This window comes from Cephus cinctus, unplaced genomic scaffold (assembly GCF_000341935.2).
Source record: "Cephus cinctus unplaced genomic scaffold, Ccin1 Ccin1_scaffold1465, whole genome shotgun sequence".
In the NCBI taxonomy this organism is placed as follows: domain Eukaryota; kingdom Metazoa; phylum Arthropoda; class Insecta; order Hymenoptera; family Cephidae; genus Cephus; species Cephus cinctus.
The window spans coordinates 32,222-57,598 of NW_014333832.1; the positions used below are offsets into that span (position 1 = coordinate 32,222).

A 25,377-nucleotide genomic window follows, 5' to 3' on the forward strand; every position below is an offset into this window, starting at 1 on the left:
AATTAATTTATTTTATTAAAATCCTGCCGTCTGGTTTAAAGAATTTCGACCAGTAGGACAAGACAAGAGTCGGTAGTTATTATCAAAAAGAGAACATTTTTTAAATTACTAACAATAAATGTTTTCAATTCGATAATTTCACTAGGGAAAACAAGACTTCGACTTTAGGACTTAAAAATTTCAGAATATAATTTGTAGATTATACTCTATACATTTTTTTTGGGGAATTTAACTATTTCAATGTGGCTTTTGAATTACAGATAGTATCAAATTCTATCAGCGAACACAATTCTTTAGCGATATGATTTTAAGATAAGTGACGTTTCGGGTTTATCTTTGAAATATTAGGAAGCTAAATAAAATTTTTGTCACGTTTGATATCAGCTTGTATATTCGTAGCTTAACTGTATCACTTGCTGATCTATTGCTATCGAAGATTACCTGCGCTCCTTCTTACTTTTCTTCAAAGATACATTTCCTTTTGCGCGTTTCAAAGAGCGCGAAGCCGTGCGGCGCCCGGTGGAGCAATACACACGACCGAGACGGTTACTGCGCAACGTGGAATTTCTCGCGGAGTCAAGCGAAGGAAGGAAATTGCATTGCCCAATTAGAAATCGCAGCAAACCGCAAAGACGCCGACGCGTCGACGTCCCGACGCCCGGTGGAAACATTCGAAATCCAAACAACGCTCGAAGAAACTTCATTTCACCTCGATTCTGTCGCGATCGATCACGCGACTCAACGTGGCTTTCCGTGGACGAGCGATCCGTGGTGAGATCGTCGTGGTTTACGTCGTCGATTACATGACGACGCTGACGGCGACCCCTTATCGCCGTAACCCATAAATCATTTGGATTCTTGAAGGTGCCTCCGAGCAATCGCTTCCACTGTCTATGCCCAGCAAGATCAACAGGAATGCAAACATCCTTTCATCCTCCAAGTATTTCCGGTTTCTGCTTGTATATGCCTATGATGATGCTGCGGTGAAAATAAGAGAAAAAAATGAGATACAAGAAAAGAAGATTAAAAGAAGATGATATTGCTCGATCGAAGAGCATACCATGAACTTTGGTAAGTTTTCCTCTTGCCTTCAGTTCAAGCAGAGAGGGGAAGATTGAAGAGAAGGAAGAGACAGAGAGAAACGAAGGGAAGAAAGAATAAGGAAAAAAAAAATAAAGAACGCAGCTCTTCACCCACCACAGCCTCCTCTTTCGGTCCAATCCTCTCTCGCAGAAGACTCATTCCCTGCTTTTGCTCTCACAATCAGTTCAGTCCCCGAGTCATTGCAAGAGGACTGCAGCGAGTGGTCGGTGGAGGTGGCGGAGGCTCAAATGGTAGAGTCAGAGGCAGCCTTCGTCCCGGATGTGCAGGAGCGTCCCGCCGTGAGCGCAGCATCATTACACGGCATTCTTCTGCAACACCGGAGCGGCCTGGTGAGCTATCCAGGATCTCGACGAGAAGCGGTCGCCGTCTCCGTCGCTGCAGGATGACGTAACGTTCGAAGGTGGCGCAAGGTTTTCCAAGTGTCCTCTTCCCTCCTCCATCTACACCTTCTTCGATACTTACCACTCGCCACGTGTCTAGGTCTACGTGGAGAAGAGATCTTAGACCGGTGGACACGTCGCCGATGAGGCACTTGGCTCCCGGTTATCTCCACAACCGTAAAAAGTAGTAGCAGCTCTTGCAAGCTCCTCACGTAAGACGTTCACGAGAAAAATTGGCTCAGGCTGGGAGAAGAGACCTGCAACAAGTGTGAGATTCTCGCACCCCACCCAGCTTCCCGTCAGAGGGTGAGATGAGAGAGAGAGAGAGACTTGAGACTTTTTTTTTTTTCAAGAACAAATAAAACTATCCCTACTCGTTTTCCAGCCAATCGTTACTCCCACGAAAAGATTATGCACTTTTCTTGAAAACTTTTTTCATAATTTCGTAAAAAGGTAAGGATTATGTTTTTCATTGAAAATTCTATTATTTTTCTGGTATAAAGTATGACGCGAGTAGGAGAACACAAACTTGCGAAATTATGAATATTGATAAGAGCAGTTGGATTAGCTACCCTGATGTCATATCAATATGATGTAAGCGGATAATTGTAGTTATTTATTACCGTTTAATAACAAGATTCCACGTTTAAATACGTATACATTATCCATTTGACAAAATTTGTCATATTGAACTTCGACTTACTTTAATTCCAGCTGCTTAAACTGTACAAAGTTGTACAGGTTGTTCCATTAGCTTGTCACGCATTGCCCGTTATCTCATAGTCGAGTACTTTCACATTGATGTATACGATCGGTATAGAATCCTTCAAGATTGGTTTTCGGATAACAATACATAGATTTTGCTTAATGATAACCCAGAGAAAGGAGTAAGTGGTACAATTGGAACTGGAAAGAACGATTAGTGAATCATAAATGCACGAGCGTCATTCCGTGTCGCGTAGAGCTTGTAGAATATTTCTGTACATAATCTAGAAAAAATCATACAAGCAGCTCTGCAATTTTGTAAAACCTCGAAAATTGTAATCGGCCAGCTGTGTAAATCAAGCTGTCCAAATTGGCTATTTCTTTTTACAGTTAGATTCTTCAGCATTTACGCATTTGGAATAATCGCCATATTTTTATATCATATACATATATACGACTTATACACAAAAAATGAATCAGTTACCTTCTTTCCTGTGGATGAATTCCTTACCGTCTGCGAAATTCTTTATACTCTAGTCAATCTTTCTTTTTTTTTTCCTTCTCCCTCTTTTTCCTTATCACGACCCTGAGTCTGTCTCTGTCCGGTCTTTTCGTGTGTTGCAAACACAGTGACTCATCGAATCGCAGTAGTTGGCTTTACCTATTGGACATGACGTACGTATATACGCTTCTCCAATTCCGTTTTGCGGCTACTGTTTCTTTTTCTCTTTCACTTTAAGCAATATTCACTGATAGCAACCACATCTCGTGCTTTGTCTCCTGGTAAAACAGTTGACGTAATCGGCATCCAAAGAACAGGCCAAAGGGGAAATCCTGAATAGTCCGGATGGCCGATAAGCCACAAAAACAACACTAACTTAGGGCGGCAAACTGTCCCAGCAAGAACTGACGAAACTCCTAGCTCCTCTGTTATCCTCGTAGATCATTGGAAAGACATCCTACGGGATCGCAAATAGTCCACGTGGCCGTGAAGCCAAACGTATTTGATGCACAATGTTAGCAGTAACTGTACATGGGAAGTCTAAGAGAAATAAATAGAACACCCTGTTAGTCTCTTTTTCGAAAATTCTATCCCGGACTGTCAATCTCTGCCAATAGCGACGTACTCTATGGCTTCCTAAAGGCTGTGCACAATTGTACACAAGTACCAGGATGTCCCGTAGCCAAGAAAGTAATACCAATACGAATCCAGCGCTCCTACCTATCAAAGTCCATTTTCCATCAACCCTGTCGCTCTCTAGGTATTTTCCAGTGTCTCGAGTTCTTCTTTATCTCTCGAGTCATTGTACTATTCAAAATGGCCGGTTACGCAGAATAAGAGATTTATCCGTTCGTGGTTAAAGTGGACGCGTCATTCCAAATTACTTGGAGAAGCGTTAGTCATTTTCGCGTGCGAAACGTCAGCCAAGTCAGTCTGTTAGGCAGGCAGGAAGGAAGTGGTGAGGGGGTGATGAAAGGAAGGTAGACCTTAACCGATGACGGCATCGCAATTCCACCATTCCTTCGACTTCCCAACGATTCTAATCCGTTGTGCCGTTGAGCTTCTTGTGTATGTATCTCCCTCTCTTCTTTTACTTGGAAATATTATCGAAGACTTCAAAGTATTCACACGCATGCTATTCCTCTTGCGAACAAGACAATGCGTGCTGCTGGCGTCCGTATCGTTACCCTGGTTATATTTATCAGCCGACGCTTCAACCAAGAGCAAATATTTTCGCGGGCCCCAACAACGTCTTACAGACTATGACGCTCATGTCCGTTTTCTATAGCTTGGAAAACTCAGTATTCACGTCGCTCAAATAACATCCTAATAATCATTATGATTGTCTTGGGTACTTAACTTCCTTTTTCTAAAATCAAAATAACTTATAAAACTTACCTTCGAAATTCATAAACGCTCGTTAGTCTCGATTCATTATTGTCCAATTTTGTTTCGTCTCGAAATTTTCTAATTTCATGGAAGCTTTTGATTTTATACTGCCCCCCTCAATTCTTCTACATTTCCATTAGATTAGATTTCAGATTATCGTTATTGCAACGAATTAATCATATTTCATTTTAATATTTTTCTTTTTTTTTTCCTTTTCCTCAAGCAACTCGAATTACAGTCGATCGTCGTTTCCCGGAAGTTGAGTCGCGCTGGTAAGCCTTGGCCGGAAAGCGAGCAAGTAAGCAAGTGAGCGGCCGAGCGATGATTCCATTGTATGCACGGTTCGATTTACTCTGACGATTCTTAGCGGCATTCTCACCATACAGGTAAGTAAAGTCAAAAAATAGAGTTACAAAAACATACGCCACGAGTTCAAGGGTTATATCATACTTCAAATAAGACTGAATTCAATGCAGTGGCCAAAATTAGGTTACCTCTTGCTCAGTAATGAACGTGCTTGACTGCGAGAGTATTACCGTAAGCGATTATATAAGAAGCATGTGTAACACGTGTAACACTAAGCCACATGCGTACCTGATGTACACGCATTAATATTAGTACCAGGACACTTTCTCCAGCTAGTAAATTCTAGTCGCGAAAGTATCAGGATTTTACTAATGACCCTAGTAACAAATATCAGTAATTAACATCCCTTGTCATAAACTCGTATGACGTGATATCTTCTTTTGAAAAAAAAAAGAAACAAAATTGACTCCCGGCAGGTATTAATTTAGTTAGTGAAAAAAAAAATAGTCTTTCATAAGCGACAAAGACTGATAGTATAAATTGTATAAAATGGATGAACGACAGAATTTTTATTATCTTGAACGGGATAACCGTGTTATCGCCTATCGGAGAGAAACTCGGTCAACTTACGCAAGAGATCGTAAAAGGCGCCTGAAAATCGGTTAGGTTGGGCAGCGATTGGACCTGGAGGTGATCGAGGCTTACGTTGATCGATCGTGCGTTGTATTTTGTCGTTTTCCACGGCGAGGACTGACTGGTGGAGTGGAAGGAGTGTGGAGGGGGGTAAAGTAAATGACGCAAGTAAGACCCGGCGTCCAAAAGATAATAAAAGAGGATGGAAGCTGAAGAAGAACAGAGCGATGGCCTGGAACAGATGATAAGAGAAGGAAGGAAGAAAAGAAAACGACACTCGGAAGTAGGTGCGTCGAAAATGGAGTCGTTCCTTGGACTGTGCATGCGCGCGGGTAAGCAAAAGGAAAATTGAATATTTATTTCATATCAATTTTTGTATCATGACTCGATCATCGAGCTGAGGTCAGTATGACGTCTTATCGTGCTTATATTTATATCGTAATTTCAGGTAGCGTCTCGTCATCGGTGGGAAGGCCTGTGGGAGAGGACAACGAATCAGCGAAGCATGTCCGAAGGAAAGGAAGCTCCGCGAACCTCAGTTCCGCTCGTTCTCGTCTTCCTATCCGATCGTCGCTCGCTCACTTGCCCTCTACAAATACAAATGGCTGAAGGCACATAGGAACGTAGACGTATATACAGGCGGAGTAGACATGGGAATAGGAAAGGAATCAGGCAGGTATATTCTCTGGTCTGTACATGGATACATGCATCGGTAAGCGCTTCCCTGGCATCGGCCACTTACCTCTTTTCACATACTCGTCACACTGGTAGCGCGAGACACGCTTCAACGAAATGACTCGACTCCTTTGAAGGAAATAAAGAAAAAAGAGAAAGAAAAAAAACAAGATTATTGTTAACAGGAGGAACCGTACGATTCCACCTTGCTCTGGTCGTTCTATAGAGAGATCGGCATATCAGCCTTTAACGAAGCCACCGGGAGGAGGAGGAGATGGCGGTAGACCAGGTTGAGTTGGAGTCGAGGAGCGAGGTAAAGTATCGGTTGCGCAATCTTGCCACCGATATTATGCAACCGTGTGGCTTCCTGTTGTTATCTAACGTAGAGCAGCACGATCGTCCGGAACGTCGAGACGCCGATGGAACTTCCTTGGGGTATCTTTCTGGATCCCTTGGCGAAGTGGGTGAACGTGAGATGAGATTTCAGGGTGGGGATAAAGCGGGATCAGAAGGGAGAATGAAAATTTGTCTGGTTTACCAGGGAGAGTCGAAGAGAGGGTTTAAGGAAAGAACCTAACCTCGCTTCGCTTCAGTTCTCGAGAGAGGCGTGTACCTGCACGCAACAATGCTCCATGCTAATGCTCGAAAGTGTCGCTGATGCAATGCCAGCGTTAGGAGCAAGCAAGATATAAATTGCATATTTATCGGCGTCCCTCCCCAGCCTTGGATCAGGCACCTATATATCCAGTGTATCCAGTTCAGAGATCGCAATCCAAACGAATGCGTTCACGCTCCCGTTCTATTCCATCATACCTTTACACGGGAGCGTTGATTCTCATTGTCGCTCCATGAGAACGTGCCGAAAGACACGGGACTAATCAGCCGCCATTTGGCTTCTTGATCGACCAATCATTAGGAATCGTTGTTCAAGGAATCTCGAAGAAGCCGCCGGGAGCTATTGGAGTATCACATGGCAGAGCGGAGTGGGACAAGAGAAGAAATATAGAGAATACATGCTGCTATCTAAATTGCAAGGGAGAGTGGCAGTATACACGAGGTGGAGGCGGGAGTCTCGAAAGAAAAGGCGTAGGTCAACAACACTGCTTGCGATATAAATCAGTGGCTGGTTGTGCAACGCTGATTTATCGTCGTCGGGACGCAAGAGCGACGGTCCTCGACGTGCAACGAGAGCTGTAGTTAGGATCAAGTCTGCAGGAGTCGGGAAGTCGAGAAGTCTCAGTTATCAGACTTGACCTTATATCAGTTCCTTGAAGATGGTCCAGAGTGACGTTGAAGATTAACAGAAATTAATGCTGGATAATTTTATTGGTAAATAGGTGATCGGCTCATCGCTCCTAGGTCGACCGACTGGCCCGTTGACGGATAGGATCCACACACGCCCTGTAACCGCTGGCAATCTCGCTTCCGTGAGTCAATATTAGTACAAGGCTGATGTCAACAAGCGGTCTCGGAGATAGATAAATTATCAACCGAATCGGCGCGCTTCTACATGGGATTCTGGAATTGTGCGTTATCGTGCTTCTTCATACGAGACGAGAGTATTTATTTTCGGAATGCTTCCTCTTCTCCCCTTTCGTTTAAACGATTTGGTGATCCCCTTTCACCTGGTCACGTATATACTCTCTGTCATAAAGATTTATTTACAGTGATGCCGATCGATCCTCATCTCAGGAATTATCAGCAGTATTGGCTCAAGGTTCCCACGAGCGGACGGACGCTGGGCGTAGACGTCCAGGACGCCGTCGACACTGTCTCTAGGAGGAAGTCGAGGAAACCATCCCGACGCGTCTTCCGCGAGTCTCCCTCCCTTGGCTCTATTCTCGGATCACGATCCATCAGGCCTAGAAGCTCGGAAGCTGAGAAACTGAGAACCCGAGTGGTCCGGATGATTGTTTGACTTTTCGAGGATACCCACTGTGCGTTGCTGCTTACTTTCAGAGCCACAATCTGCCTGACTTTGGTCTACCTGTCACGCTCTTCTCTTCCGGTATACGATAGAGAAAGAAAGAGAGAGAGAGAGAGAGAGAGAGAGAGAGAGAGAGAGAGAGAGAGAGTCAAACAATGATTCGAAGTAGCTAAAAGGAATCCTAGAGCGAAACAGTACCATGAAGGAAGGAGATAAAGAGAAAGAGAGAGAACTTATCGTGGGCTGCATTCTTTCTTTCTTTCAATCCGTCTAGTCATATCACTCTGTCTCTGTCCATCTCAGTCAGCGAGTTATTGTGCTTATAAATAAGGCGACCTCTCTCAGAGGAGGTGCGCGCTGTTCACTGTTCAGTTCCGGCTTCCAGTCCCCTGAGTCTCGCTATTAATACCCGATCCTATTCTCTCTCGGCTTCTCTCGCTCCTCTCTCTCTCTCGCTCTCTTCCACGGCCAGTGAAGCGGAGACTCGGAGAGTCTAACTGCCAGTGCTGCCAGTACCAACACTACAACATTAACAACTGATGTCTCGTGCACGAGCGTCCCTCTACACGTCCTTATACTCCTGTTCAATCTCCTCTACAGAGTCCAGCGACAAGATTGCTGCTATTCAGAAATGCCCCCGTGCACCAGCAATCATAGTTCACTTCTAGTCTTTGGTATTCGGTACTTGGTATCCCAGACAGTATCAGTATGTAAAACACGTGTTTGTAAAGGCAGAGAAATTTTGACTTTTTTTTTTCGTTTTCCTTTTTTATGTATCCATGGGACCTGCTACCTCAAGCTACTGCTGCCAGGATACCGGATCCGGAAATTTAATTTGGAAAGAAGAACTCGTAAAGTCGACCGACTCCAAGCTGAGGACGTAACGTTTCGTAACGCATTTTGCCTTGATGGAAGCCGGACGTGTTATGCCAGAGCGACGGGAAGAAAGTGTTGCGCGAACCGTTGCACTATGATTATTAATAAGGATCGTTAATGCGAGCGCGCGCTGGGAATCACCACTGGAAGTTGCTGGAACGAGAACGCCTGTGTAAAGCTACTAGCTGGTGCCAGTAGGAATAGGTGAGAAGTAACGTTGCTCGAGAACTGAAAAGAAGAAGAAGAGAAGGAGGAAGAAGAAGAAGGAAGAAGAAGAAGGAGAAGTGTCTGCGTGTTATAAGACTCGTAGCCTCATGGGACAATGGAAAGAGACATTAGGAGGCTAATGTTTCCTGGTGGAACGCATGGCGTCGGGAACGACTAGGTTGGCTTCTCGAGTCGTCCACGTCGGCTAACTTTTCATTAGGGAATATTGACTCGTCCGTCCGAGTCCGAGCCATCGGTCATTAGTCAGACAGAGTTAGCTGTGTGAGTCGACCCGTATCCGTGTGGCAGCAGCCAAGTATCATGGCGCAGAGGACAGGGTGGATCCTCATGAGCGTCCGAGTCTACCGCAGAAGCTGTCTTCGACGTGGTCGTCGTGAATTGAATTTGGTATAAGACCTGGCGGCGACCCTCTGGATCTCTCGAGACTTTGAAACTTGGAAAATTACTTTACATAATAATGGCCGTCTACGAGGCACGAATGACAATCGTTCCCTCGTTCGGAAGAACCCGTGAGACATTGGACGATGCTTTAACGAATATTAAGGCGCAGGAAAATCTTGGAGATAACGCTGGGAAACCGAAGAAGCTTCAGGATGACCTGGACGGGACTGGGAGTCTCGAAAGTTACGCCATTTTGGATACGAGATTGGATGTGAACTCTGAAGGAAGATACTCGTTCTAACTGAGGAACGTGGAACGAAGAGAGTATACCTAGACCGGAACAGAAATCCTGGCAGCCTGGCTGACTAGATGGCTGGCTGTGAGGCGTTTCATTTCCTTGGCGACTTCCGGCAAACGCGACGCTTCCGCCATATCGGGGCCGCGCGACGACCGAGTCGGTCCGTGTTCCTGCGCTCCGAGTTCCGGTTCCGGTCCCGCCGCCACCTCCTCCTCTCTCTCCATCTTCACTCCAGCTCGGATCTACCTCCTCATGGCTCCCGGAGCGCCTTTCCGTTCTCTCCGGCGTTCTCTTTGACTTCCGTTCGCTCGAGCTTCCTCCGCTTCCAGGGTTCCACTCATTCCCCTTCCGCCGCCTCCCGTCCATTTTCACCCGTTTCCTTCGTCCCCTCCCCCTCCGCCTTCCCTCCAACGGCTCCTTCCCTTCCGGCGAATACCCCGCGAAATACACTCACATCGCGACCACCTACAGTCGACCTCGATCGACCTTAATTCCAACGAAATTTTCTACTTTTTAGTCTCTAATCTCCCATTAACTTTTCTCCTCGATTTACCTTTCTAGACTTTCGATATGGGTTCACCTGCGTACAGGGTTCGATTGCGCAACCACTAAGCAACCCCATGAATTAGTATGCCGGCTCGTGCCGAGGTATTACGTATTCCCGATGGGAGGCTGCGAGACTCTCGTTACATTACCTCTCGTCTACGCTCCGGATGTACGTGCGTAGCGTTTCGCGATCCTCACCTGTTAAGCTAGTACTACCAATAGTACCAGTCGTACCATCCTCAAGGGTTAAATATTTATCTGACAAAGAGAGTCAAAGAGGAAGTTAGCACCTCTATTTAAAAGAAATCCCCAAGATCCCCGTCGCTGATCATGAAACTATAATACTCCAAAAAAATTGAAACGACCTAGCAGGTCCCAGGATCTTTTTTTAGGGTCCCGTAAAATCGAAGGGTGTGCACGACAATCTGGGAACTCAGCAACCCCTCGTCGGCAATGCGCTATTAAAGCGTCTAATCTCGGTCTAAGATATTCCATAGGCAGACCCAGCGTTACGACCTGTTATAGGCATCTCTTCTTGGCTTTGGGACGCCCGGGAGGCTTCAAGATTGAAACCATATGTACGAGGGTTGAAGAACGTCGCCCGAGTGGCTCGGGGGTTGTCGCCGAGTATTACGACGCGACGCAGTTACCAGTTACGTTATGCCACCTGCTACTTGTGAGCTTAAGGCGCGTTTACGACCCGCGACAGTTTGAGGATTCTTCGTCAGGACTTGTCCCGTGGGACGTCCTTGCGAATTTCATCCCTTGAGTTCCAGCTCCCCTAACTACGTTAGACGAGAGTGGACGAAGACATTAAGGGAGGTGGCCGGGGGGGTCGGGTTGGGAGGAGTGAGGGTTGTAACTGTCGCCAAGTGCAAGGGCAAGGACAGGCATAAGGGCTGGGGCGAAAACACGTGTGCCGCACCCTCCTACGGGGGTAACCTTTCACACGCTCCGAACTGAGGAGTCCAGACAGCCTGGTCAGGAATTCCCGGTTACAGCCGCTCCTTCGAATAGGCGATCTACATATCCGACGTATCCTACATATCGTCGTGTACGCGTTACGTGCTGGACGTAACGACCTCATGATTATAAGTAATTGCCGGTTGCTGATGGAAAACTCATGAATCACGGAGATCGCTTGCCGATCGAGGCGAACCGGTCGGCTCGACCTCCTCCTTGTATTCTCTTTCTTTACCTTCTACGTGTTCACAGGTTCCCCTTGCAGATCGAGCACCTGGGATTGACTTTAAGTCTGGTTTCCAAACTGTCGCAGAGATTCTTTTACGCGAAAGAGCCAGCTGGGAAGGCCGAAAGGAAGCTTTATTCAGAAGAAGCGATCACAGGTGATGAAATACCTCAAGTTCGTCGACTCGTCTTTCAACGCCATCTTCTTTTTTTTCAGGTTGGTTAAATTCGAAGCGAAAACCATGCTGAGGTCGTAGCAGCCTCGTCGACTACTTGAGGATCCTCTTAATGTCGCTTAGGAACGTTAACGACGCGTTGCTGACGAATGGTCCTCTTCTTGCTCACGCACTTGCTCCGGGGATGATCCCAGGAGATGCTCGCCCTAACCTATCCTTTGGATGTCACTCTTAGTAAGTAATGCTATATATATCCTAGTGGACGTTCTTTTTATCGTTTGCCGGAAATTCAAGGGTTCGTCCTGACTGCTCGACGTTGATTCTTTCAGGAGGGTTCAATTCTGGAATCTCAAGGGACAAGTGTCGGACGTAACACGTCACCCTGCGTATAACCTGCGACGCACTTTTACACACACGTGTTCAGCCGACTGGGAGCAGCAGTGCGTTTCTAACGAAAATTCAGGGACGCTTCGCTGGCGTCATCCGACACCCTGGATTCAGAATATGCAAGGGAACAGTAGAGAGAGGGGTGCGGATGTGGACTCCCAGCATCATCCCCATGTGTCCGACTAGCTCGTAAAACCACACATGCCACCATCTGTGCACGCGTTGCTCTCCTACGTTACGACTACGTAGGTTAATTTTTATATATAATATCGTATCCTGCGATATTTCGATCGGCAGCTCATGGAAACTGTCATGACTGTTTTTGCGGTTAACCTAACCCAGAAAAGTGTTGCACTTGCGTAATTTTAATGCGAAGGATGCTGATACCAGGATTCGTCACCCATCTTCGTTATCCGCGTCCTCAGGACATGCTCCGTTTCTATTAATAGTCGTGACAACAATCGGTAATTTCAACTCATCACGATATTGATATCATTCACAGGACTTTAGCGACAATGAGAATCCGCCTTGTCCCTCCTCAGCTAAAATGTTTAAATAAAGGATTGAGCCACCGAGTGCTGCTCGGTTGACCGCAGAGAGGAAACCGCTGCCGCGTTTCAACAGAGCGTCCGATTTCCTAATTTGGATCGTTGCTCGACAGAGAAACAGAAATGACAGATCATTTACAAAAAAGAGTTGGATCGCAAAAAGGTGCGCGACAACAATTTCGCACTTTGCGAACACTTGTCAAGTCTCGGGCTATGGATATAATAATTTGCGCAAATGGGCAAGGCTAAAACTGGCAAGATTGGAAAGGATGATCGGTAGCCCTATATCAAAGCCGAGAAGAGTAAAGAGAGTAGGTGAAGAAGGGGGGTTTTACGGGTGGGGAGGATGCAATTTCTCTGCCTGTGGTCTTATACTCAACCAAAGTCACAGAAAGAAATGGCGGCGGGATGTATGTATATCTGTATGCAAGCATGTGCTTCTACTTTGTCTATGCTCGTATTGCGTGTACGCCGCGAGCAGCCGCCCCCCATTAACAACGGCTTTCATCTTTATAATTCAACCCTCCCTCAACGCTACCCTTCTCGATCCATTTTACCTTCTCCCTTAATGCTTTTTTATCATCCCCACCGTGTCATCCCGTCACGTCCCACATGTCGCCCATTACGCTCATTCGCCCGCTCTCTTTATTCTCTGGCTACATCTTTTGGCAGAGATCTGTTTTTTCCTCGTTAAGGCAATTTTACAGTCGCGCCAATTGCATCGTCCGTGCTGCCAGCTACAGGGAGAAAATCGATTTACGTTTCCTTGTTTCCTATAGGTTCTGTACGCAAGTCAATTTCAGAATTAAGTGAAAAACAAAGGATCGACTTCGTTACAGAATATGATAAAACCGTAGAATATATAAAAACAATTTTTTTTTCAAAAACTCACCCTCGTGGGGGTGTCTGACGTTATCAGGACCTGGGACCATTTATTTTTCCAAGTCTTTATTGCGCAACGAATTGCTCATAGAAAATCGCCGTGTAATTCCGATTGTCGTTTGCCACCGCTCTCACTAGCTTCCCTACTATTAAGGGTGCGAAGCGTGAAAGCGGGACGAATTCACCCCTGCGTATAAACCCGCGACTAGATATTCCCCCCAGCAACCCCCGTCCCGCCGATCCTAAGAGATCTAAAAAGGTTCCTGTGCCCCGTTCTGCTTGTTCGCGTTGTCCAGGAAGACGGCATCAGGGGTCAGAGGTAAAGGGAGCAGACAGCAGCGATTGCTGGGAAACTTCATTATCCGCGGTAGACTGAAAGGGGGTAGAACGGGGCGAAAGGGGTAAGAGGGCGAAAGACCGGAATGGCAGAATGCTAAAATGCTCCAAGGGTGGAGAATGCGTCGTTCCTCGAACTCATGAGTACCTATGGCAGGGAGCCGGAAGAAAATAAACTCTGTGAAATCTCGCGAGAGAAAATAATGACGTCGATCGGTTACCCGTTGCTCAGAAATCGCTGTGTAGCACGGCAATATTTCTCAATTAAAGGACGCAATCTGTTTCAGGGAGGGTCCATGTCGCCTGGTGGTCATTTCTGGTACTAGGACTACATCGGACCTAAAATCAACTCTGCCTACTCGCTTGATTCAGCATTCGATCCGGCACCGCAAGAGCATCCTGGAGCAGGCCAAGAGACGTCAAGAAGAGAGGAGAAGCAGCGTGCGAAGCGATCTCACTTGAGACAATTGCTGCCGGTAACGTGACCGTTGCTGCCTCCATCAAGCTTCATCAGGGTGATTAGCGAACGACGTACTCCGCGGGTCGTCCCTCTAGATTAGCCTCCACCTCCTCCATTCCATCGTCCCTCTTTCCAGCATCACCAACACCATCACCAGCAGCAGCCACCTCCTTCTCATCTTCTATCGACGTAAGTCTCTCTCTCTCTCTCTACATCTCTATACCAGTACCTCATTTGACTCCCCTTACATCGCTACGCCTGGGTCAATGACACGCAACTGTACGGTCTCATGTATGCTTCTCTCATGACGAAACTTGAATCCCCCTCTTGTCCTCGCCCCTTACTCTACTTATTCTTCACTACTTACTCTTATACTTTGCTCTTATGCTTGCGCGAGTCTTACTTGAATCTTCTTCATCTTTTTAGTATATTGGTGATACTGATGCTGCTGATACGAGCCTGGTCCTGCTAGGAATCATTGTACCGGAGGGAAATCTATTTGGGCCCCTCAAGAGGATCACGCAACGAGTTGACCCTGTTATACGAGCAGGGCTAGGACCTTGAAGCGTCCGAATGCGCCTACTCTGGGCCCACTTTATTCACTCCCAGAAAAATCTATATTAATTTTAATGGTTAAGCTCCCTCGGCTCTTTGAGTAACAAGGGGGTGGCCACGAGGTACTGTAGCGTGTAGTGGTATTGATGTGGGAAAAATCGCGGCCACGGATTTACCTCGTGGACCAGTAAGCATCGTTAATGGGGTCTGTTTGAATTATCGTTTGTTAACAGCATCCCCTCTTTTAATTAATTTTAATTCTTTTACTTGGCCACTCTCACGATTTTATTCGGGTCTAGTTATCGTACAGCTCTGTAGCTCATGTTTATGTCTTGTAAGATGGATTTTGATTTTTTGGATTTTCATATAATTGGAAATTAAGAGGCCGCAAGCCAAGTTTATACGGCATTTGGTATACGTCGCGTTCAGGGGTGTAATCGAGTGAATTCTGGTGGGAGAAAAGGAAGAAAGATGTAGTGGCTAGCAGAGGGATAGATTGTGGACCAGGGGGGTTCGCACAGAGGGTGAAGCACAAACTCAGCAGTTTCAAGCATAACCGCTCTACGACCCCCCGTCAACCCCCTAAATCTCGCCGCACCCCGAGTGCGCGCTTAGCGTATTAGTCATTCGTGGCGCAGCTGGGAACGGTCCCCAGGGTGCGAGTCTCCCCGTGAGCGAATCAATCCGGGCTTACCGGAGACTCCAGAGACACGCGGATGTGTGGGGTACACACATGGATGACCCTCTGACCTATGCGTGAACCGGTGACGGCACTTTTATCTTTACTTTCAGTGAGGTCACACTGAGCTTTATGCTAATGGAAATGTCTTTTCTACATTTTAAGGTAAAACCATTATTTGTAAACTTGGAAAGTTGAAGGGTCGAGAATCTCCGACGTGATCTGGTATCAATGTTTCAGATGACGGAGATACGTCGACCAGGAAGTTTAATTGATTTTGGAGTAGTTACCAGAGGTCGAGGCTCAGTCTTCGTCGCCACTTGGAAAGCGACCTTCGACTTCAAAGGGGCCATCGGGGATATCGGACAGGGTGAGCTGCCAATCGGAGTATGAAATCGGGGGCTGGTCTCCTCCTCGAGCTTACCCTGGTAATCAATATCAAACGATGTACAGGGGCAGCCCTCTCCTCCTTTTGGGTTCCAGCCGGTTCTTGCCGTGGGGGTGAACGTTGTTTGTCGGAAATGGGGTTCCTGCTAATGCCCTGGTTAGTACTCCGGTTTCCTTTGTACCCTGTGGCACCCTTCCTGATGCAGAATGCAATTTAAGCCCTGGACCCACGTGCACCCTTATCCTCTCTCTCCCTTCGACCCTTTAACTAGACCACGTGGCGGGATCTATATATCCGAAACCACCCCTTGGAGCGTGGCCAAGTCCTCTCACCTACCAGTGCCTACCATTGCTCACGCTACTATTTCCTCCCATCTCTATGAACTTCCCTTTAACAATGATTTCAACCCTTAGCGGCCGAATCAGCCCTTCCTGGTAGCTGCTTTTATCAGTCGCTGTTCCCAAGGGACGGAGAAGAGGAACGTCTGGAGCGAAGCTGCTCAATTTTCGAGGGAATCGATCCTGGCTCCTCGAGGATAGCTTGCTCGATCCCATCATCCTCTAAGAACCCGGAGGAAGACACCTACGTGTTTTGCTGTTACCAAAGGGTGCGCTGCCGTCGAAAAACATACGGATAGGCGTGCTTTATTCTAAGCTGCGAAAGGTCCAGCTACGTCGTCGGGTTCCTTTGTAACCTAAGCTTTGTATAAAGGAGTCTTCACACCGGGCCAAGGCGCTCCTGCATCCAGCCACTCTAAATGATGAGATTTTACCGAGCGTGGGGAGCCGCATTAAAGTATTGCACCATACTGACGATGATGCTTCGTGTGGCAGCACCAGCGGCAAGAGGGACGTTGACTGGACTAGCTTTATGGTCGCGCCGAACAATGATACACCCTGACGCTATTGTAGTCAAGCTAGTGAGCGAGTCGGAGAGAGAGAGAGAGAGAGAGATCTTTAGTGGGGAGAGAGAGAGGGACAGTGAAGGAGCGTCGCACCGGTGACAGTCACTCGCTGCTGATTACACGGACCATTATGCAAGCACAACGTCGACCGCGTAAAAAAAAAGCTCAGCCTCCCTTGACTTTTACTCATTCCCCCCTTCAAGTTTACTTCTGCTCCGTTATCCATTCCATCTTTTTTTTAGTCTTTCGCTGATTTTGAATTACTAAATTTTGAAAATCATCATTCACTATTTACATTGCCATTTTCCCATCTGCTATTGATCTAATTACAGTATTCTTTTGACTCGTGATTCGAAACATAATTCGATAGGATTTTTTTATAGACAGTACGAATACACCGATACAATAAATGTAAATCGTCAACTGGGTTTTTCCAATAATAATTATCTCAACTGGTTAATGTTAGGTTATGGAATCAAACGCTCAGCAAGTATATAAAACTGATATTTATTATCACGAATTAAATTAGGTACCTGACAATATTGCATATCTATGATAATACCGTATCAATTTAATGTCTACAGATAAGATTGATACGTCACCAAGAAACGTAGAGAACTTAAAAATTTTTCATAGCGTCCAGAGTAAAATCAAATTTTTATTAACTCACTCTGTACTGACAATTAACGAGTTCGATGAAATCCGTGTATTAGAAATTTATCGATACCGTCACATTTTCGTATTTTTGGTTCTGCCAAAAAAAAAATGTTCGCAACACAATCATTCAAGGACATTCAAGTAGTTCCAAGATCAGGTACCTTATTTATTTTCCACTCGAATTTCTTGGATTTTCGATATCTACATCCGATAATAGCAGTTTGTCGTTAGGTATCTGATAAGGGGCGTGGGATACCGTGACGTCACAGATAAGAATTATTTATTTCCGAAACAACAAGAAAGATCGGTAATAGACATCGCACTTACGCGATAAAATGTAGTCGCTGTGTATTTCGCGCGTATCTCGAGTGTTTCGAATAAATCGTATGAAATAACGTGTATCTACACGTACACGACATAACTACTGTTTGCACTGAAAAGTCACCTATAGCAATAATATACTAACGAGGCATTAGTGGATAATAATAAGAAAAAATTAAAAAAAAAAATACAAGACACTCGTCGAAGACGGTGCTGCGTCAGAGCGTCGCGACGCATTCACGCTTTTCACAGCCCTTTAATTATGTTGTTTCAGTTGGTTATTTCACGAGAGGGGTTGGTCGGGGAGATGAATGTCCATAGTATTTTTGTTATATCAATCACTGACACGAGTATTAATTCCATTGACGTAAAATTCAATCAATTCTTTTGACCAATGAGTTTCAGGAGACGACGCTGAACGTCCATGAAAGACCATAGAGACGAAGGACAATGGCCTTTACATGGCTCTGCATTCCCCTTTCGATCGATCATCGATACCCAATTAGTCCTAGAGGCTCGTTAATTAGTCGATGACCGGCTAATGAATAATTAAAGAACAGGAGCTCCCTCTGCGGGACGGGAGCCAACATCCTGGATTACTCAGATTAGCTGGATCACCAGAAGAGTTGGAGCAAGTCGATACGAGAGCGAGGAATCGATGACTCCGCCTGGTAAAGTGAATTTCCTGTTTTGCTTTTTAAACTATTTTTTGGTAACAAGACCGATACCTTGAATTTAGGAATATAATGTTTTTCAGATGGGATCTACCAAGAAGTATATTCCTGAGGAGTGAAGTTGGCAGAGGAAAAGTTGAGCCTGACGTCAACGTTCGGGAATTTCCGGTTCTACTATATCGTCATACTTGATTGAAGATGCAGGATAGGAAGCAAAAAGGAGAAAGAGAATTCCTGAAACTTTTTACAGTGGAATCATCGTCCTGAATTTCAAGAGACTCTTGCACAGAATCCTCGGGATTGGAATCCGGAGAAAAAAAAACAAAGCTTTGCCAATCACTGGCCAATGAAAACGAAACGCTCATCTTCGAGCGGGAAGTGACGGCAGCAGTGACCATCGTCAGGGAACACCGCGGAACGGCGAGGATGCTGTGCTCCCGAGTATCTAGGTACCGTTTCCAGCGTTCATTGGGTCACCCTGGCCGCGCAAAAAGCTGCTGCTCCGTTGCTGCTCCTCGGATCGGAGGGCAGTCTCGCGACGTAGTCGTTTGCGGTACTTGCCAAGCGTATACCGCAATCTTCCACTTCTTCTTCCACCAACTTCACTCTGTGCTCCTCGTCTCTGCCTCTTCTTCCGCTTATGGCGCACACACGATTTTCTCCGTATTCACGAGCGTTACGTATATAGGATAGAACGCAGAGTGACGCCTGCAGCCATAACCGTAGCTTCGACCCTTCTCTCTACCCGTAGAAGACGCTATTGACACGTTACGGGATCCTGCCTATACCGTACGCCACGAATCCCATGGCCAAACTCTACACTCTAGACTTGAGAACTTCCCTATGTAGTTTTCTATAGTTTATGCAGTCTGGGCATTCTATCAGCCAATCTCATACCATAGCTGCAATGACCTTTTACTAGGAAAAGATTCCACTCGGGTTTACCGATACAGAGAATATCTCGAAATCAAGCGAACGTTCGAGTTCTTCCGGTAGGTGTCAAAAAAAGTATTAATTTTAAAATAACAAAATTATCTTTTTTTTTTTAATTTTCTTTACCTCACGTTGCAGCATCCCGAGTATGCCGATCCACGATTATACGGAGTCTTTAGAAGATGAGAACAGGTAGACGGGACGTAAAGGAGTCTGGTATCCCTACCGGAAGCGAAGGAGACTCGATCAGTGGAGGTTAGAATGAGTCCTGATCCGAAGGAAGGTTCAAGCCTTGGTCTCTCTCGCTCTCCCGATCTCTCGCAGGGTCGCCATGCCGCCACATCGCCACGCGTGATCGAGTTACCTGGAGCGGCGAACGTCGAGGCACAGGTGAGGTTAGTTCACGGACTGCGGGACAAAGAACCGCAAGAAATACCGATACTACCACGCTCCCTGTAATGTTCCTTCGTTATTAAGTCGCTCTCGTGACTACACGTATACCATATTACTGCCGTAGGATATCAATGTACCTCAAGGATTCCGAGTCCTCACCCAGGATTAACGACGGCGACACGCGAACCCTTTCGACGCGAACATCGACACCATCGGCAGTTGCTTCATCCTCCGGCTGCGGTTTCCCTCTCTATGGCTATAATGTCGCAAGATCCTGTACCCCTGTGAATTCGTGCCCGATTTTGGAAACAAGAAACACTATACCTTCCGCCACATCGATTACGAGCTCTTGAGAGTACATGGAAACAGCCAACTTCAGGTTGGTATACGTAACCTTAAATAATTAACAGAACGATATTGATGCTGTAAGTGAAATCAGTCAGACTGTTGTTTATGGTATTTTTATTATGTAATGATCAGATTTATCAATGTATTTTATATCTGTACACATTAACTAGTGTTGGATCGTAAAATTCCAAACGATTCGTTGCGAGTCTACCCGTGGTGCAGCTTGGGAATAGGTCGAGCACGACGTCGCAAATTGCCTGAATTAACACTCCAGTGGGGTCGTCCGTTCGTTGCGATGAAAATCGTCCCTTGCCTACTCAGGAATCCTACGGTAATCCTTGAATATCCTACTTCTCACTGAGTCAAGAGGTTCCTCTCTGGAATGCGCTCATTTTATGAGGGATGAAGTGGATCCGCAGTACTTCTGAAGTCTCTCACTGGATACTGATTGCGGGAGAAGATCTCTTGGTGCGGTCAAAACATCAGCAGCCTGGCTAGATTGATACAAACTGAGTCGAAATGATCTCAATTAGACATTCGGCCGTCGCAAACCGACGACAATTTAGTCGCTACACTTACACTGAACGTCTCAGGGAGCAGGAACTTCGGGACGCCGTCACGTAACAAGAGTGATATATATATATTTTATTTATTATTAATTCTTAGATATTTATTTGTTCATTAGCTGGAATTATTTTGGCCATATAATTGAGAAATTGTCATTTCAAGAATTCATTATGGTTACAGGTTAGAGGTTGAGCTTGTCTAATTAAGCAGCGAGCGTAGTTAATCCCGGAAATGGCAAGTTTTCAGGTTAATCCCTAAAGACTGGTCAATTTCCGGAGGATCCCAGGCGCTCCTAACTTCCGGGAAGGTATTAGGACCCCAGGAGTTTATATTACTTTCTACCAGGACACAGGAAGGTTACCATATTAATCAAAATCAAACATCAACTGTTTCACAAAATGGCATCCAGAGCTTATACTTTGCCTTTTGAAGATCCTACACTTCCGGAAAGAAACGGCACTCGTTCAACGGCAAAGATGACGCCGATGGCGTTCACCGCATGGTTTCGGCTTAGTCGAGTTTGGGAAGTAGGTTAAGTCCTAATTGCGGTTAATTGTTAATTCAGCATCGGTCGCTCAGTCGGCTGCTTGTGCGGACGGCTGCGATTATGCTGTGCTTTGCCTTGGCTCGCGCCATTACGTAAGTTCTTTTGGCTATTTCGGTACGGTTAGTCAAGAAGCCAAGTAAAGTCGTACAAAGTCAATGCAATCTACCGTACAATTATTAATTTTTGTAAAAATTCTTTATTATGCAAATGTCTATAATTGATTATCCTTTGTCAATAGGTATCAATGACGTATCGAATGACGTATTGAATGACGCATGTACCTGGAACCGATGAGATCTAAAATGTCAAGATATCTCTACTAAATCATGAGGCAGGACAAAGGTCTCAAAGCTGGAGGAACTTGTCCAGCGATGGAATGAGGAATAAGGAATGAGGAAGGAAGAAGGTTAGCTGAAGGATTGAAGAAGGAAGCGCGATCCAGCATGGGCGTCATTTTTCACTATTAAGTTAATCCGTTGTCGGAAGAGGGGGCCCACGCCCTGCTGAGATTACCTAGCACAAAGAATTTCAGGCTCGAACGTTAAGCCGAAGGTGGAGGTTAATTTCCTCGTTTGAGCCCTTCTTGAGCGACCTCCACCTCCAGCCTCCCTGGTATCTCTCTGCTGGTCTCTCTTCCGCTGTTCCTCCCCCCGGTACTCCTCCTGTCATCCTTTGACTTTTTGATCCTTCTTGCTGCTCAATACGTTCGTCCAGAAAGTTATCTACGTGCTGTAGCCTCGACGTATCTTCGACCTCCAGCGACCTATCGACCTTTTGACCGTGAACCTCAGTAAAAGATTAAATCCTTGTAGAAGATAGCTACGTGAAATTACCAATTGTCAAACTTGTGAATTATTCAGGAAGTGGACCTAGGACCAGGGGTGCCAAGTGGTAAGCGAATTCTATTAAATAGTATATGGCTCGATCGTGGAGCTTGGAACTTTCAATATGTGACTGACTTCCTGTTTTCCTCACAGACATTACCGTCACCACTAGTGCCGTTAACGTCAACGTCACGGCCCACCCTCCCGGTGCTTTCAACCCTCTCCCGTTGGCGTTCGCCAGCGATGCCGGAAATTGAGCAGAGTCCCGCGTGCTTCCGCTGGGAGCTTCCGCATACGTCATCAACCACCCTCGAGCGAAGCCCGCGAACCACCCGACCCTCCGGAAGAGCCTCCCCTGCCCCACCAAGGTCCCTTTCAACCCCTCGACACCAACCCCCAACCTTTGGCACGGTTGGAACTTGGAAAGGATCGATAGTCATGGCGACGGCGCTCTGCTCGGATTTACCGAAGGGCCTCGTTACGCAAACACCCTTTTTTTCACCACCCCACTGCAAAATATTCTTTCCGTTTTTATCCTGGCGTCCGATTCCTTCGTGGTCTCTCTCTTCTCTCCCACGACCTAGTCCATGACACCCACGGAAACTTCCGATACCAGGACGGACCTGGTAGTCGCGTTTGGTCTTCTATCTAAATCAGACATGAGAAATATCACCCAGTCTGTTCTCCACCTAGATATCGATTCTTAGTCAATGATCGTTTCCGGAATTTTTCAAAATTTCAAAATACCTAAACCCTAGAAACAAGGACGTAATACCTAGGGGATGACTCGGATACAGGGTAGCTGAAATCGGTGGTTTGGGAACTTTGAATTTCCAAGAAAATTCAGAGGGTGAACGTGGAGATGGCATCCGGCAGCGTAGCTGGAATATCAGACCGGCGAAGCTCTTCCCTTCCGGAACGCCCCTTCCGGCACTTCCGCTTGCGTCAGAGCCACCCTTCTACCACCCACCGTTTCCTCCTCTAACGTTACCCTTTTCCTCCCTTTTCGAATCGAGCTTCTACCAACCCCCAACGACTACTCTCTTCAAATCCCAACAACCAATTCTCTCAGTGAAACTGTCCTATCCACCTTCTCGTACACGCATCTGTTATATATACCACCCCTATATTTCTATATATGTTTACATATATCTGTATACCTACAGGAATGTACGTATCAACCCCTACAGCCCGTTTCACACGTTAACCCCAATACAGACTAAGCCACAATCGATAATAAGTTAATGGGGTGACATGTTCAAACATTCACCAGGGTCGGCCGTTCACGCGGTCGACTCTCATCATCTTCAACACCTACACCAGCGCCCTTCCGAAGGTTCAGGCGTTCCTGATTCACTTCCTACCATCAACCGACTTCCGGTCTTTTTTGAGTGACGATCCTTACACATGTAAAACTTTCGACTCCCCCACGCTCGTGAACCTTCCTATATTCTTGACTGAGCAAGATCAACGGAAGCCAAGGCTGACTCTTCGTCCAGTAAAATTTTTTAAACCGTGTTCGACGTTTTTATCGTACAACGCGGCGCCAGAGCTGCCGGAACCGGAAGCGTCCTGATACCAACGACATACCGCCGTCAGAGATACGTGTACGTCCAGGGCTTCGCATTCTGCGCAGTGTAAATTGCGCATCGTCATGATCCTTCTAGAACCTGCGATACAGGAGGACTCGTATATTATCCATATATGCATCATACATGTATGGTAGCAATCTGTATATATGAAGTGTCCATGCAGGCAAAGGAGATAAATATACAGACGGTGAAGTACAGGATGTCAAAAGAAATACAAAGGCAATTCACTCTTTATCATTTCTTTATGAAAGTATAGCAAATATGAAAGAATGACTGATTTCACTTTTTGATTTTTCTATCGAGCATCAATTTCGACTAATCTCGACTTTATCGAGAAATGATTAGACAATACTTCGGTACGATATATTCACATAATCTATTCTGGCTTGGTTTGCTTAAACGGATATATGTCTTTACGTCACCAGTGCTTTGTCATTGTCCGATAGCTATGATTAATGATTGATAACTGATTGCAGTTATCCTTATGCAGTCGAAAGTCTGAATTCTACTGCTTCCGGTTGACGCTACCTACTGGCATTGAAGAACTCGTGAAGTACCCAGAGACCCAGGAGTGCATCAGTTACGTGGACAGGTCTGAAAGACAGGCAGACGAGCGACCCGGCTTCCCTCTGGAGTCAGCGTAGGTCTTGGATCATGAGGTGATCTTGGATCAGAGAGTACGGTTATACGGAGGTGAAGTCGATAACGGAATGAGCGTAGAGAACAGAAGAAAGAAGGACGGAGGACTGCTTCTGGTTCTCAGGATTCCGAAGAGTGGTGGCTGATGGGATCTGGAGGGAGAGGTCGGGGCTTCCGAGGAAGCTTTAGCAAGCTTCCAAAGCTTCGCGGGAAACGTTTCCGGTAGACTGCTGGAGGGAGTCCAGCTACGGTATCGATGCTCAGACTTCCTTTGGCTTCAGGGCAAACGAGGGTCACCGAAGACCCTACCGTTCGTTTGCTCATTTCCTCGTTTATTCCCCGCTATGCCCTGAGCTCTTCTTATCCTTCCGTCGCCTTGTAAGCGACTGTTCCTCGAGGGCGGGACCAGATGACGGAAGCACTCAACGTCGCTTTGGAATTCCGCGACGGATCGATCAGGCCAGGAAGTCGATCCCTGAGCTGATAATCAGAAAAAAAAAGGTATTAAGGCGGCCGGTAGAAGAACAGTTAGTCGATCCGGCACGCTCTGGAAAGGCGACCACGCGGGATTTCCACCTTCCACCTTAACCGTTGACTGTTTTCAGGCTCAGCCACTTGCGACAATGTAACATTGGAGGTTCAAGCTGTAACACATGGGCAGCTCGAAGGAAGGAACGTCCATGAAAAAGATTCCGCGTCACTCGAAGCCGTACGGCCGCCAGTCTACAGAGTCTTCCAGGTCTCCTGAATCGAGCAGAGCTGGTCCTTCGCGGAAGATAGACCTCAGCAAGGTTCCAGGAAACCAAGAGATTCCGATCGAAGGACGCCGGGAAGCGTCCAGGGATCCGGATCGATTCCTGGTCAGGATGGGTCGATCGTTCAATCGATCGATCTGCATGCATCCTGACTCAAGGCTGGGAGAAAGGATCGATCCATGAGGCTGACCTGGTTTGTCACTCGCAGCATGTTTTGTCTTCGTGGGCTTGCTTAAAAAAGAGAAAGGAAACGAAGAGCGCTTAGGTTCCCTCTCTTTCTCCTTCTCTCTCGCTCATCCACACGCATGTGTCGAGCGTGTCGCTCGTTCGCAAAGGTGGGATCGAGATGGCAAGTGAGAAGAGTGAGGGATCTGGTCTCTCTCGGAGCAAGCGACGGCCTTCATGGTTCGCTGACGCCGGTACCATCTCCGATAATAAGCAGACTCGACCTCGTGCCTCTCCAAAGCGAAAGAGCTTCCTCACCATGGAAGGACATTCCCTCCACCAACCTGGACTCAGCGACACCGCAAGATCAGAAGCATCCTGGACCCTGATCAACATCGCCAGCCTCTTTCTCTACCATCAGGCGTCTCTGATCTTGCTACCAAGTGCTACGCAGTGTATACCCACTCGGACCGACAAGATATCAGAAGGTTCTTAATGCGCAAGTGTGC

General features: G+C 46.4%; 2 long non-coding RNA genes across 2 annotated transcripts; one reads left to right on the forward strand and one right to left on the reverse strand.

The window, feature by feature from the left end:
- Window positions 1-227: 227 nt before the first annotated feature.
- On the reverse strand, window positions 228-2,810 carry LOC107273164. The gene is made up of 4 exons (XR_003061483.1): window positions 2,674-2,810; window positions 2,188-2,390; window positions 1,198-1,776; window positions 228-978 (listed from the first exon to the last, which is right to left on the reverse strand). It is a non-coding gene; the product is annotated as an uncharacterized LOC107273164 (long non-coding RNA).
- Window positions 2,811-3,509: 699 nt separating this feature from the next.
- LOC107273174 lies at window positions 3,510-21,406 on the forward strand. The gene is made up of 16 exons (XR_001539171.2): window positions 3,510-3,759; window positions 4,304-4,466; window positions 11,166-11,296; window positions 11,356-11,548; window positions 11,644-11,946; window positions 13,755-14,116; window positions 14,354-15,326; window positions 15,402-15,531; window positions 15,615-15,705; window positions 15,963-18,102; window positions 18,189-18,554; window positions 19,177-19,433; window positions 19,556-19,810; window positions 19,950-20,408; window positions 20,527-20,873; window positions 21,132-21,406. It is a non-coding gene; the product is annotated as an uncharacterized LOC107273174 (long non-coding RNA).
- Window positions 21,407-25,377: the final 3,971 nt, after the last annotated feature.